Raw genomic sequence first — 12,247 nt, forward strand, 5'->3', positions numbered from 1 at the left:
TGTGTGGGGGAGATGGGGGTAGGAGGAGTTTGAGGAGACTAGAGATGGAGGACAGAACTGTCAGACAGGTAGACGGTACTAAAGTGGGTCTGGGCTATCCTGTAACCCAGAATAAAATTAGGCAGTCCTGGGAGGCCCAAATCATCACCACCACCGACACAGTAGAAGTACCAGTGCCACCACGTCAGCAGCAGCATCAGGGAAGAGAGTAGAACGTGTTTGGGACACTACTTTCCCACTCAACGCCTTTAGTTTGTTCAGTATGTTAGAATAGGCGGCGAAGGGGTCACTGCAGAGACTGAGGAGGCAGAAACTGAGGAGGTTAACCCCATAGCATCCAGTTTCCTTCTCATTGTACTTTGTCGTTGCATGGTGGTACTGTTCATCATCTGAGCTCATCCAGGCTCTCAGTCCTTGATGTGGTTCTTCCAGTATCAGTTCTCTTGTTTCAGTCAGGCACTCATCCCTAGACCTACTGTATGCTGCTTATGCTGGTATACATTGGCTGGCAAGCCTAAGATAGTAGTAGTGATGATTGTGGAAAGTGGACAGTGGACACTGGTGTTGGTGGACTTGTGGTTGATAGGGTGGTGGCTACTGCCCATTTTGGTGGGAAAATCATTGATCTTACAGATGTAGCAAGACCTAGTAACAAAATACCTTCTGTATTCTATAATACAGAAACAGTATCCGTGAGTGTACCCTGTCCCAGAGCAGCGCAGAAGGTAAGAAGCAGTCTCTGTGTCTTTCCAACCCCTTGATGATGTAGATGATTGAATATGGTATCTACGTTCATGAGGGGGAATACTATAGGACCATATTCACTCATCTACATCATCAAAGGGGTTGGACAGGACATTTAACACTGTCCAACTGCTTTGATGATGTAGGTGAACGAATATGGTCCTGTTGTATCCCCCCTCGTGATGTGGATAAGCATATTCGGTTAGCTTCATCATCAAAGAGTTTGACAAACCCAGAGACAGTTTCTTACCTTCTGAGCTGCACTTGGACAGTGCACACTCACCAAGACTACTTCTGTACCGTAGAAGATTGTGCTGTGTACCTCTGTGCAGCTCCTCCACACTGTCTGGCCCGGAGGATTAATGCTACGGGTATGCCATTTAGAAGCATGTACCCTCCGCAGCATTAATCCTCCTGGGCCGCAACCGATCCCCGCAGGCACAGTCCCCAGTGCCGACAATTTTTGCTTGTTCGTCTGCAGTGCAGAGGACAGTAAGTCTTGCTACATCTATAGTTTCACAGGTACTACACAGGAATAATTTATCCGTCAGTTGTGCATTGCATCCACCAACAGCCTCACATCAATTCTGTAAATATTATCATTAACTACATGCAAACAAAGGTTCCTATAAAGTTGGAGTAGGAATATATATGGGATGAGTTGGCTGAGGCCAGCATTATTGTTGTCGACTGACTGCTGACCAGAGCTATGGCCTCCTCAAATGGCCTCTATAGCCCACAGCACTTAGATTTAACTAGGCAACAACTTGTATATCCCCTCAGTGAATTTGGAGTTCTATTCTACAATCTATGATGTACAGTAGTCATTGACAGTTTGTGCTGCTCACAGAGCCACTGCAGCACTAAAATATTAAATGTCATTCACGTTAGCTCCTGTTACTGTGTTTGTGATGATGACTGTGGTGGACACTACTAGGTAGTGTGGAGGTGGTAATATGCCATATATGCAGGAGGCCTGGTCTCAGCTTAGTCGGCTCAATAGCAGCAGTTTTGCATGTCTGTTTGTCAGGATCCGTGATCCGCGGTGTGCTCAGCACATCCGCTACTCACCCCAACCCGCGATCGGGTGTCCCGCTGTTACCACCACCTGTGACGCCCCTCACACTCCTGCCGGTACCGGCTGCCAACCTAGGAGCGCGAGCGCACCCCGTGCTGCAGTAAATACGGTTCCTGCTGGCCCCGCCACTAGGTTGCACCCATACAGTGGCATCACCGGCAGGAAGCACACACACGTGGTGCGCGGTCAGCGCGCGCATGCACTGAATCACCTTTTGGCTTCAGGGATACTTCCCACACCTGCTAACACCTTCCTGACAGCCAATCACAGCCAGGCTTACTGCTGAGTTTCCTTACAACCTGCAGCCCATTGGACCTTACCTCCTATATATGCTCAGCCTCCCCTCTGGCAAATTGGCTGAGCATAATAATTTCCTCGTGCGAAGTGCTTACTGCAATTCCTGCCTCCTTGTCTTGTTCTGGTTTCTGGCTCTGTTCTTGTTTGACCTTCTCTCATCTGGATTTTGCTATTCTCTACTCCTGACCCCGGCTTACCAACAACGATCTGCACCTCTCCAACCCAGTCTAAGGCAAAGTACTAACGAAGAAACGCAACTCTCCAATACCGACTATGGCAAAAGTACCTACGACGATCCGCACCTCTCCAACCCCGACCTCGGCATGTACCTTTGACCATTGTGACATTTCTAACACAAACCGGCTACCTCGACCAATCTACATTCCAAACATATCCTCGCAGCTGGAGGTTGGTGTTTTATCAATTACCACCTCGGCCCCGCGGTCACGCCTTGTTTATGGTGAGCACTCCGTTACACTGTTTCTGTCACTCACTGATTTTATCTCTCATTAGACGTTTTTGCTTTGGAAACAGTAGCACAAACAAACACTATTCTGTATTCTGTAATAAGAGTTTCTAATCACAGGGAGAAATTTTAAATAAAATGATTAGGTTCTTTGGCCGTCCCACTCTAGAATTACAGACTTACAACATACCCTCAAGCCAAGCACTGTGCTGACTTGTTTGTGCTTTCACAAAATGGTCCACATATTTTTTTACTTGCAATTGTCAATAATGGTGGTGAGTTTGTCCTCCTGACCTAGTGATGAGGAAGAAGATGGTGTTGGTTAAACCTGAATGTAGTAGCAATACATACTGTCTCTGGAGCCATGGCAGAAAAAGCAAAAACATACAAGAGTTTAAATATTTTCATATTTAAAAGTTAACACTAGCATGGAGAATATGGTACACAGACACAGACCTAGACACTGAATAGTTCAGCCTCCTCAATTAGTTTACAGCTGCCCTGGCTTCTCTAGGGAGACTAACTCTCTATGCACTGGAAAGTCCCATACTGTAGCTTCCCTATTCCAGCACCTAGAGGACAGTGATGGTCTCTCTCTCTCTCTCTCTCTCTCTCATGTTGTAAGTCTGTAATTCTAGAGTGTGTATATACATATATATATATATAGACACCATCACTGTCCTCTAGGTGCTGGAATAGGGAAGCTATGGGACTTTCCAGTGCATAGAGAGTTAGTCTTCCTAGAGAAGCCAGGGCAGCTGTAAACTAGTTGAGGAGGCTGAACTCCTGATTGCTCATGGAGATTTAAAAGTCAGGAAGTGACTATACACAGTGAGAGAGATTTCTGTCCCAGAGAAGGGGAACGAGAAGAGTTCTCCCCAGCTGTGGAAGCTGGCACAGCCCCCCTAGGCCAATGGACCGTGGTCATGGAGACTGCTGGGATGAAGGAAGGGCGAGAGACACTGCTGAAGTGGGGATGTCCTGTCCTTAACATTGGACTTACAGAGGAGAGAATCTCTGAGTTCTCATGGGACCGCGCTCCCCTAAGAAGGAAGGACACGAGGACATGCTGAAGCAGGGACGTCTGCTCCAAACCCTGGAGTAATAGATAAGCAAAACCCTTTATTGCTGTGTTCAGAGATTTTATATGTTCAGCTATAAAAAGTACCTGTTTGGGGTGGTAACCAGCTTAGTTGTCCATCCAGGTAGTAAGGGTTGAAGCTGAATGTATAGTTAGTCTCCTAAGAGGAGTAGGAGTTTATTTTATGATTTCGTTTTTACTTAAAGGGACGGTGGGCCTGTTAGTATATTATTTATCCCTGTAAATAAACCCTACATAGAGAAATACTATGTTTCCTGCCTTAATCTGGGACTTAAAGAGACTGCAACATGGTGTGGCATCACCTATATAATACAAACATACATACACATACACACAAACACACACACTAATAATAAGGGGAGATATTCCTCAGTTTGAAAAAGTTCAAGTACACACAGTTAAGATGTGAGGCACATACTGTAGGAGGTTTCAAAATTCTTCTTTAGTTTATTCAGTAATTAACAGAAGTGGTGGGGCTGAAGGGAACTCATAGAGTGAATATATTTAGACAAATGTGATACTCATGGGAAAATTAAAAGTCTACAAATGATGTTATTCATTTTTCTTGTTTTATTACTCATTTTTTTATTCATGTACAGTATGTTTCATCTGACCTGTAGGGAAGGTTGTAAAGGCTAGGCACAGGACAACTTGGGTACAATTGTGTTATTGGGAGGGGCTCTGGGCTAACTCATGAAACATTTAATACTCCTCTGAGACTAATCACTCAAAGAACATTCATTTTATGAGAGTAACAGCATGGAATGTTAAGGAAATTAAATCCCCTATTAAGCGAAATAAAATTCTGAAGCATTTTAAAAGCCTTAAAACTGAAATTGCTCTAATCCAAGAAACCCACCTAAGCGCAAAGGGATGTAAAAAACTCCAAAGAGACTGGGTAAGCAAAGGGGAAAATGGTGGAGTAACTATACTAATGAATAAATCCTCTCTCGTATTAATACATCTTTACATGGGTGGACACAGAAGGATGTGCACTATGGCACAATATGACATCAAGATATATAATATGGAATTTAATATTTAAAATATACAGGTCAAATGAATATGATCAAGCCTTCTTGCAGAACCTACAGTAACTGACAAGGTGCTTAATGAGAAAAGCAATTATTTAATAGTAGGAGGGGATTTTAAGCTGTTATTGACCCATTCCTAGACAAATTGCATAGACACAAAGACCAGGGAAACTAAAATCAGCCCAAAAAGAGGTGCACATCTTTGAAGAAAATTTAGGACAAGCAGATTGTTGGAGAATGTTTAACAGAAACGGAGTACAGTACACATTCTTCTCCCATCCTCATAATATATTCTCCAGAATAGATTATATATTTTCAAGTAATCTGCTGCTGGGGAAGGTAACAGCTACCAACATTGAGGATATAATAATATCTGACCATGCTCCGACACCGGTAAAATTTAAACCAAGGTCACAAAGTACACAAACATAGCATGCAAATCTTCAAATTCTTTCTATTGTATATAATAATGAAGAGTTTAGGGCTTTTCTAAAAAATAACTGGTTTTACTTCAAGGAGACTAACGCAGAGCAACATTATAACACATATCAATAAAAAAAGGAAGCAAACCAACCTAGAATTTGTCAAAGCTAGCAAAGAACGGAACAAAACTGTCTGCGAGTATAAATTAAGCCTCACTACAGAAAACAGGGAGAGATACACGACATGAAAAGACATTTACGGAGTATGGCTCAATAGAAAAGAGCCAAATAAACTGCAGTTTAGGGACCTACATTTCTATACATTTGGAAACAATGTGGGAAGGTTCCTAGGTAACTTAGCCAGGAAACCTATGAATTACAGCCATTCTCTAAAAATTAGGACCAGCTCAGGAGAAATCACGACAGATCCTTGAGATAAACATGGTATTCCAACACCTGTATAGTAAAAGCAAAATAAATGAAATAGCTAAATATAATGTCTTTGAAAAGGTAAATCTCCCAAAGTTAACAAGAGAAGAGCAGCAGCTTTTAGATGTTCCAATCACTGTAGTGGAGATAGAGAATACCATTAAAGTCCTCGAAAATGTGAAAGCTCTGAGATCAGATTGATTTGCTACTGAGTTTTATAAAATCTTTGGCACAGACATCGGAAAACCATAAAAACAAATGTTTAAAGAAATACTGAATAAGGGAGAATGTATGGAAATGGGTAAAACAGCTTTTGTCAGAGTAATCCCCCAAAGGAAGAGTCGACTGCTCCGAAATCTTACAGACCCATTTCCCTATTAAAACAAGATGCAAAAATACTGTCAAAAATCTTAGCAGATAAATTGGCAATAGTATTGCCTAAGCTATTCCACATAGACCAGACCGATTTTGTATAGGACAGAGCATCTATAGAAAAACATCAGGATGGTCCTAACAGCCATACATTGGACTAAAACTAGCTTGCAAAGTAATAAGAACAATATCATTACCTCAGCAGATACCAAAAAATGCTTTTGATAATGTGGGATGGAGATTACCTGAGGAACATACTGCAGAAAATGGGAATCACTAGAATATTTCTTGGAGCTATCAAAAATATGTAAGGATCCTAAGGCAAAAATAATGACAGTAGAGTTACTCTCACACGAGATTAGTCTATTAAGGGTGCCCATTATCATCCCTGCTGTACAATATTACGGTAGGGCCCCTTGCAGAGTACCTATTCGAAATATGGAAGAGTTTAAAAACTATCAAAACAGGGGATAAGGAAACCAAGATAGCCATGATCTCCTAATGCTTGTGGCAAAACCTGAAATAGCTGTCCAAAAGATACACCAGACCTTTGAAGTTAGGGAATTTTTCAGGATTAAAAGTTAATGCGTCCAAGACAGAAAATAATATTGATTAATAAAAATACTGTGAAATGGGAAGATAAGTGCCCATTCATTATTACAAGAAAACCATTAAACTCCATAGGAGTATACATTGATCCAGAGCTAAAGTATCTATATCACAATAACTTTAACTCAATTATCTTCAAGGTGACCACAGAATTAAAAAGTTGTCAGAACCTGCTACTACCTACCAGAGACTCTCACATCCACCACCAGTTTAAGTTCTTTCAAATCTAAGGCTGTCTCACACTTTAATCTGGTCTGTAACTGTTTCATACGCTCATATTATATATTTTCTTTAACTGTGCACACAATGTCTTGTATATAATGTATAACCTGTTCATTTATGTAACTGTACTTGTAACCATGTATTATTTGTTTTACTCTGTGCCCAGGACATACTTGAAAACGAGAGGTAACTCTCAATGTATTACTTCCTGGTAAAATATTTTATAAATAAATAATAAAATACTAACACTCTCCGGCAGATATCAGCTGGTTAAAATGATTAGCTTTGCCAGAATCACATACCCTTTGTAGATGCTACCAACTCTATTGAAACATTCTGACATCAAATTATTAAATGGGGCAATTTGTAAATTCTAGGTTCCTTTTCTATATCTTTAGTAATTATAACTTCATTGAAAATAGGACCAGCTCAAGAATGCAGAGAAAATGAGAGTTATGCAAAAATAGAAAACAATATATGTAGCTTGTGCCCTTAGGATTGAGGCATGCCCAAAATCCTCTAAATCAATATACTTACAAAAATCAAAACAGTCCACAGCTCCAATAAAACTAAAAGTGCAAAAGACACAATTTATCCAGACATTCTAGAGACTTCAGGAGGCATTGTTGCAAACAGCAGCAATGTTTCGGATCGACATGATCCTTTCATACGTCATAACGAGAAACGGCTTGAGAAAGGTTCATGGTGATCCGTAAATGTCGCTGCTGTTTGCTACAATGTCTCTAGAATTATCTAAATAAATGGTATGTATTTTTTTAGCACTTTTCGTTACATTGGAGCTGTGGACTGATTTTATTCTAGTATTTATAACATGAATTACATCCTATAATCCCGGCTAATGTTTTTTTTTTTATGAAACCCTTCACCAAAACAATAAAATCAAACAAAGTTTAAAATTAAATAACACGTCTGTCTTTTTCATCTGAAAGTTGGGATACCAGATTCAGCCCTGAGGTCAATTTGAACGGTACCCATTGGTGGAAACACAAACTTGTGCAAAAGACACGCAGAGTCCCATGTTGATTATGGCCCAGGAGGATTAATTCTGTTGTTGGTCCCATTGAAAGGAATGGACCCCCCACAGCCCCATCATGGCTGCCACTTTCCCCAGCCGCTTTTTGGGGGAGTTTCGGTCACAGCACCGAAAACATTAAGTCTCGTCACATCTGTAAAGTATATTTAATTGCTTATGCTAAGATGAACTAAAACTGTAGATACAGTATTTGGCAATGGTTCCAGTGGAAAATTGTTAACGGAAATGACTAGACAGAGGGAGCTGCCTTGTAACAATGTAGACTATAGAGGTATATATCTTTTGTGGAAGATGAGTCTATTCTAGTGTCTGAGAGGGCAGAACCATATTGTATGAAGAAAGACATGACAAAACACTAATCAGAACACCAAAATGCCAAAGTGACTGCGACACGCTGTGTAAGATCTCTGCTTTAAGATGTCGCTTCAGTTAAGTTTAGCTGTCATTTCTAGCTGGATGTTTTTACAATGAACCCACAGTAAAGACTAAGCTGGATTATAAATAGAACATAGGAAAAGGTAACTTGCCTAATGACCGCCTGCGTGTCTATCTGCTTGAAGAGCAATGCCTTGCTGGGTTCTTCTTGTGTTGCTAAGTAACCTCACTGCTGGACAGAGGTCTGCCTGGTATCTAGCTGACAATCGTTTAATATCTTTTTTCACAACTTTATGTGGAATTGCTCGTGTATGCAGCACTGTGCTAAATAGAAGTGTACAGGTATGATGAATAGTTGCTTCAAAATATTTAGCATTTTAATTTCTATGCTTCAAATTAACCCATAAGTGTGCTTGCTTATCCCCCCACAGGTGTCCTTTTATTAACCCCATTGTCATATGTGATCTAGTGGTCAAACTGCAGACAAGGATTCTGGGTAATGGCAAGGAAATGGATACATTTAGTATGTCAATTGTTAGGTTTCCATCTGCACTCTCTAGACTAGAACATTTTCCTGCCATATTATACAGACACTAGGCGCCTGAAGAAAGGGGCATGTCATCTGAAGCATTGTAAATCTGCTGAGTCCCTTCATTAAAAGAATATTATGAAGATATTAAGCCGTGATACTACTTTTTATTTGCCATATTATACAGCAAGGAAAAATAGGCGGCAAATTATATAACCCACTTATCTTTTTTTCTTCTGTTTTGTTAATGCATATGTGCATCTGCACTAGGGCAAGTGACTATGCTCTGCCTAAGCCAAAGACCTCTGTTAAAATGTCTCATAGATGAAAGGCCACGAGATAAAGTTTGTGTTCTTACTTGTGCTTAGTGCAGTCAAATCCACAACACACTTTGTGCTTGTGCATGATGGTAACAATGGGGTGAAGGAAGCAGATTTGCAGTCCAATGGAAGACATGCAAATATACTCATGAGCTTTTTTAATTTTTGTTCTGTTCTTTTTATGGAGGAGGTTTTTGTTCTATTTTTAATTGTATTGTCCAATGTCAGTACTGTACGTTAAACCCAGAAGAGAATATTATTTTGCCTATATTGTTGCTGTACAAGAATAGACTTGAACTCTAATCCCCTGGTCCACTGATGTGCCAGAATATGTATTCTTAATATGGACAGTGCTCATTCTATTAAGTAAATTACAATGTTTATGTAATATTTGCTTATTATGTGCAATTTATGAAACCAACAAATATTACACATCAAGAAGGCCAAATATGTAGATTGTCACTGTTGTGTAAAGTATATGAAATGGGAATCATGTTTACAGATGAACCAGTCAATAGCTTTATTAATATAAGCACATTTCCCCTTAGCTCCAATGCCCTGTCGTGACTTTGGCTATTCAGCTTCCATCTAAACTAGTAACAATGGGCCGAGGCTCTGTGTGAACCCATTGAGACCTCTCTGTTGCTCAGTTACCTGATCAGATGGGATCAGTTTGTCTACAACATGTCACCCGGCCTTTCTTTCTGCCTTGATGCCCAAGAAACAAAATACTGTAAGAAGGGGAATAGGTCTTTCTTCCCAACAGTTATAAAGGTGCTAGTGCTGAATAATTGCCAATGTCCATTGAAAAGGTCAATGGCAATGCTAGCGAGCGTGGAAGACCATTTATTGAAGCATAAAACGACTAAAGGATTGATTGAAATAAACATTGCTCAAAACTGTCATATTTTTTTAAGGACAATCATGTCATATTTTCATCCAGAATAGAGATCTCTCTGCAAGAATGGTAAATGGCCTAGGACTTCTCAAACTATTTCTTACACCAGACTGCTTTAGTATTGATAATCAAGTCAGGGACCAGCACACTTAACTGTGTTCATATATACAGATTTCGCAAGACTTACTGTTTGCCTTGTCGAGGCCACCTCTGGACCATGATGTTCGTGGCCCAGATGGATTAATGCTGGGGGGGGGGATTTACGCCAATCCAGAATTATCCAGCATTATTTTCTTTTACCTTTTCAAAACCATAGTATACATTCTCAGGACTAGAGATGAATGGTTTCCCTACCGCATTGTTGCCCACCGCATTGTGCGAACATACTGATGCAGCCACGAGTATCCGAACACTTGCCTTTGAAAATCTTGGGCAATACCCCAGTAATGCTGCAACATTTCTGTGACATTTCTGCAGACAGACTGATGGCCCATCGGATTAACACACAGCGGGGGTCCCTGGCAGTCCCTTTCTAACTGAATGAGACTGCCAGGGACCCCCGCTGTGTTAATCCGATGGGCCATTAGTCTGTTTGCAGAAATGTCACAGAAATGTTACAGCATTACTCGGAGATTGCCCCAGATTTTCAAAGGTAAGTGTTAGGATACTCGTTGCTGCATCTGTATTTCCCTAAAGACAGGAAATCTGTGCTCACAACTCGTGACGGAGCGCTGGCCACGCCCCCCCCGGTGGTTCAGCCAATGAGGGCGAACCTCCTGGGTGATGTCATGGCCGCACCCCAGCCACGCCGACACCCGTCTTTCCCCTGCAGCTCACTGCAGACCAGGGAACTCAGCTGCACGCTGCAGGGCAGGCGCACATGCAGCGGTGACACCGGGGCCTCACCCTTAGCATATAGTGCTTCCACTGCAGCCACGGATTCTGGGAAATTACATGCAAATGAGCACAAAGTGGAACCTTTTGCTTCTAATTTATGTTAACATGGACCACCAATGATCTTATGCCTGCCATATTACACAGCTTTTCATCACCGCCTGGTTAAGGAATTGAGCTCCTGGAATGCTAGATCCCATGACAGAGTAGCTATGTATTGGAGCACCCATGGGGTTAAAAATTCATATCATTTATTGATTTTGTCCAATAAAAAGATTTTTTTGTAGTTGCATTTTTTGTCAAAAACTCTGTGCCGCCCAGCTGGTATATGTAATTTTATTTTATCAGCATTGTCTATATAAAGATTCCTTACTCTCCAACTATAACATCTTGTCCAGTACCGTACCATTTTGGCAGGTGCTGTACCGCCACCCAAAGCTGTATAACTGCTTGTACCAGTTTCTGCAGCTGCATGCAAGCTTCTTGCTGTGACCACGAACAATCCATAATAATCAGTAACGTTGACAGGTTGGCCACACAAACTCTCTACATGGTCAGTCAATCAGCTTCGCCGAAGAGTCTGATTGGTTGTATGTATGGTTGCATACAGCATGAAGCAGCAGGACACCGCAGAGGTCCCTGGACCCTCCAAGAGCACCATGGTGTGGGATGGTATATATGAAGGTACGGTGTGGGATATGTGGGGTATATGAGGGGTGTTAGGGTCTATATAAAGCTTGCGTTATATGAGGGTTTAGGGTTATGAGCAGGCTGCCAACAGGGTGTGTCTGCTGGGCTTGATGTCCCGGGCCCCATGAGTCTGGGATGGTCCACAAGGTAAGTCTGATTTTTATTTGTATTGGGGGTGTATTTGTTATATGTATTGGGAGGGGGGGGGCAGTATATTTTTATATGTATTGGGGGGGTGGGAGTATATTTTTATATGTATTGGGGGGTGGGGGGTATTTTTATATGTATTAGTATATTTTTATATGTATTGGGGGGTGGGGATGTATTTTTATATGTATTAGGAGGTTAAGTAAAAGTTGAGCGCTAAAAACAAAAAAATCTATGGTTGGTGTGCTATGGGCTGGGGGGAGGGGGGCTGCTCCTTTCATTTGTCCTGGGCCCCCTTATTTCTGTTGGCGGCTCTGGTTATGAGGGGTGTGGTGGTATATTAAGAGTATGGGCTCTATATGCGGGTGTGAGGATATATATGCATGGTTTGTGGTGTATGTATGTGTATATGTATATATAGTGTATGTGTGAGTGGTGTTGGGGGTATAATAATAGACATGTGTACCTATTTTCATCTGGGAAATGGTGGAGGGCCTGGGATTCTGTGTGCTGGCGTGCATAATAGTACACATAGTGTGTCACTGGAGCTGCAAATGCAATTTAA

At 41.4% G+C, this 12,247-nt stretch overlaps 1 long non-coding RNA gene across 1 annotated transcript in view; it reads right to left on the bottom strand.

The window, feature by feature from the left end:
* Window positions 1-12,247, bottom strand: part of LOC142490936 (uncharacterized) — a 65,540-nt gene that overhangs the window by 33,594 nt on the left and 19,699 nt on the right. The gene's annotated exons all lie outside the window — the stretch shown is intronic.

The sequence above is a fragment of the Ascaphus truei genome, chromosome 3 (genome assembly GCF_040206685.1).
Source record: "Ascaphus truei isolate aAscTru1 chromosome 3, aAscTru1.hap1, whole genome shotgun sequence".
In the NCBI taxonomy this organism is placed as follows: Eukaryota; Metazoa; Chordata; class Amphibia; order Anura; family Ascaphidae; genus Ascaphus; species Ascaphus truei.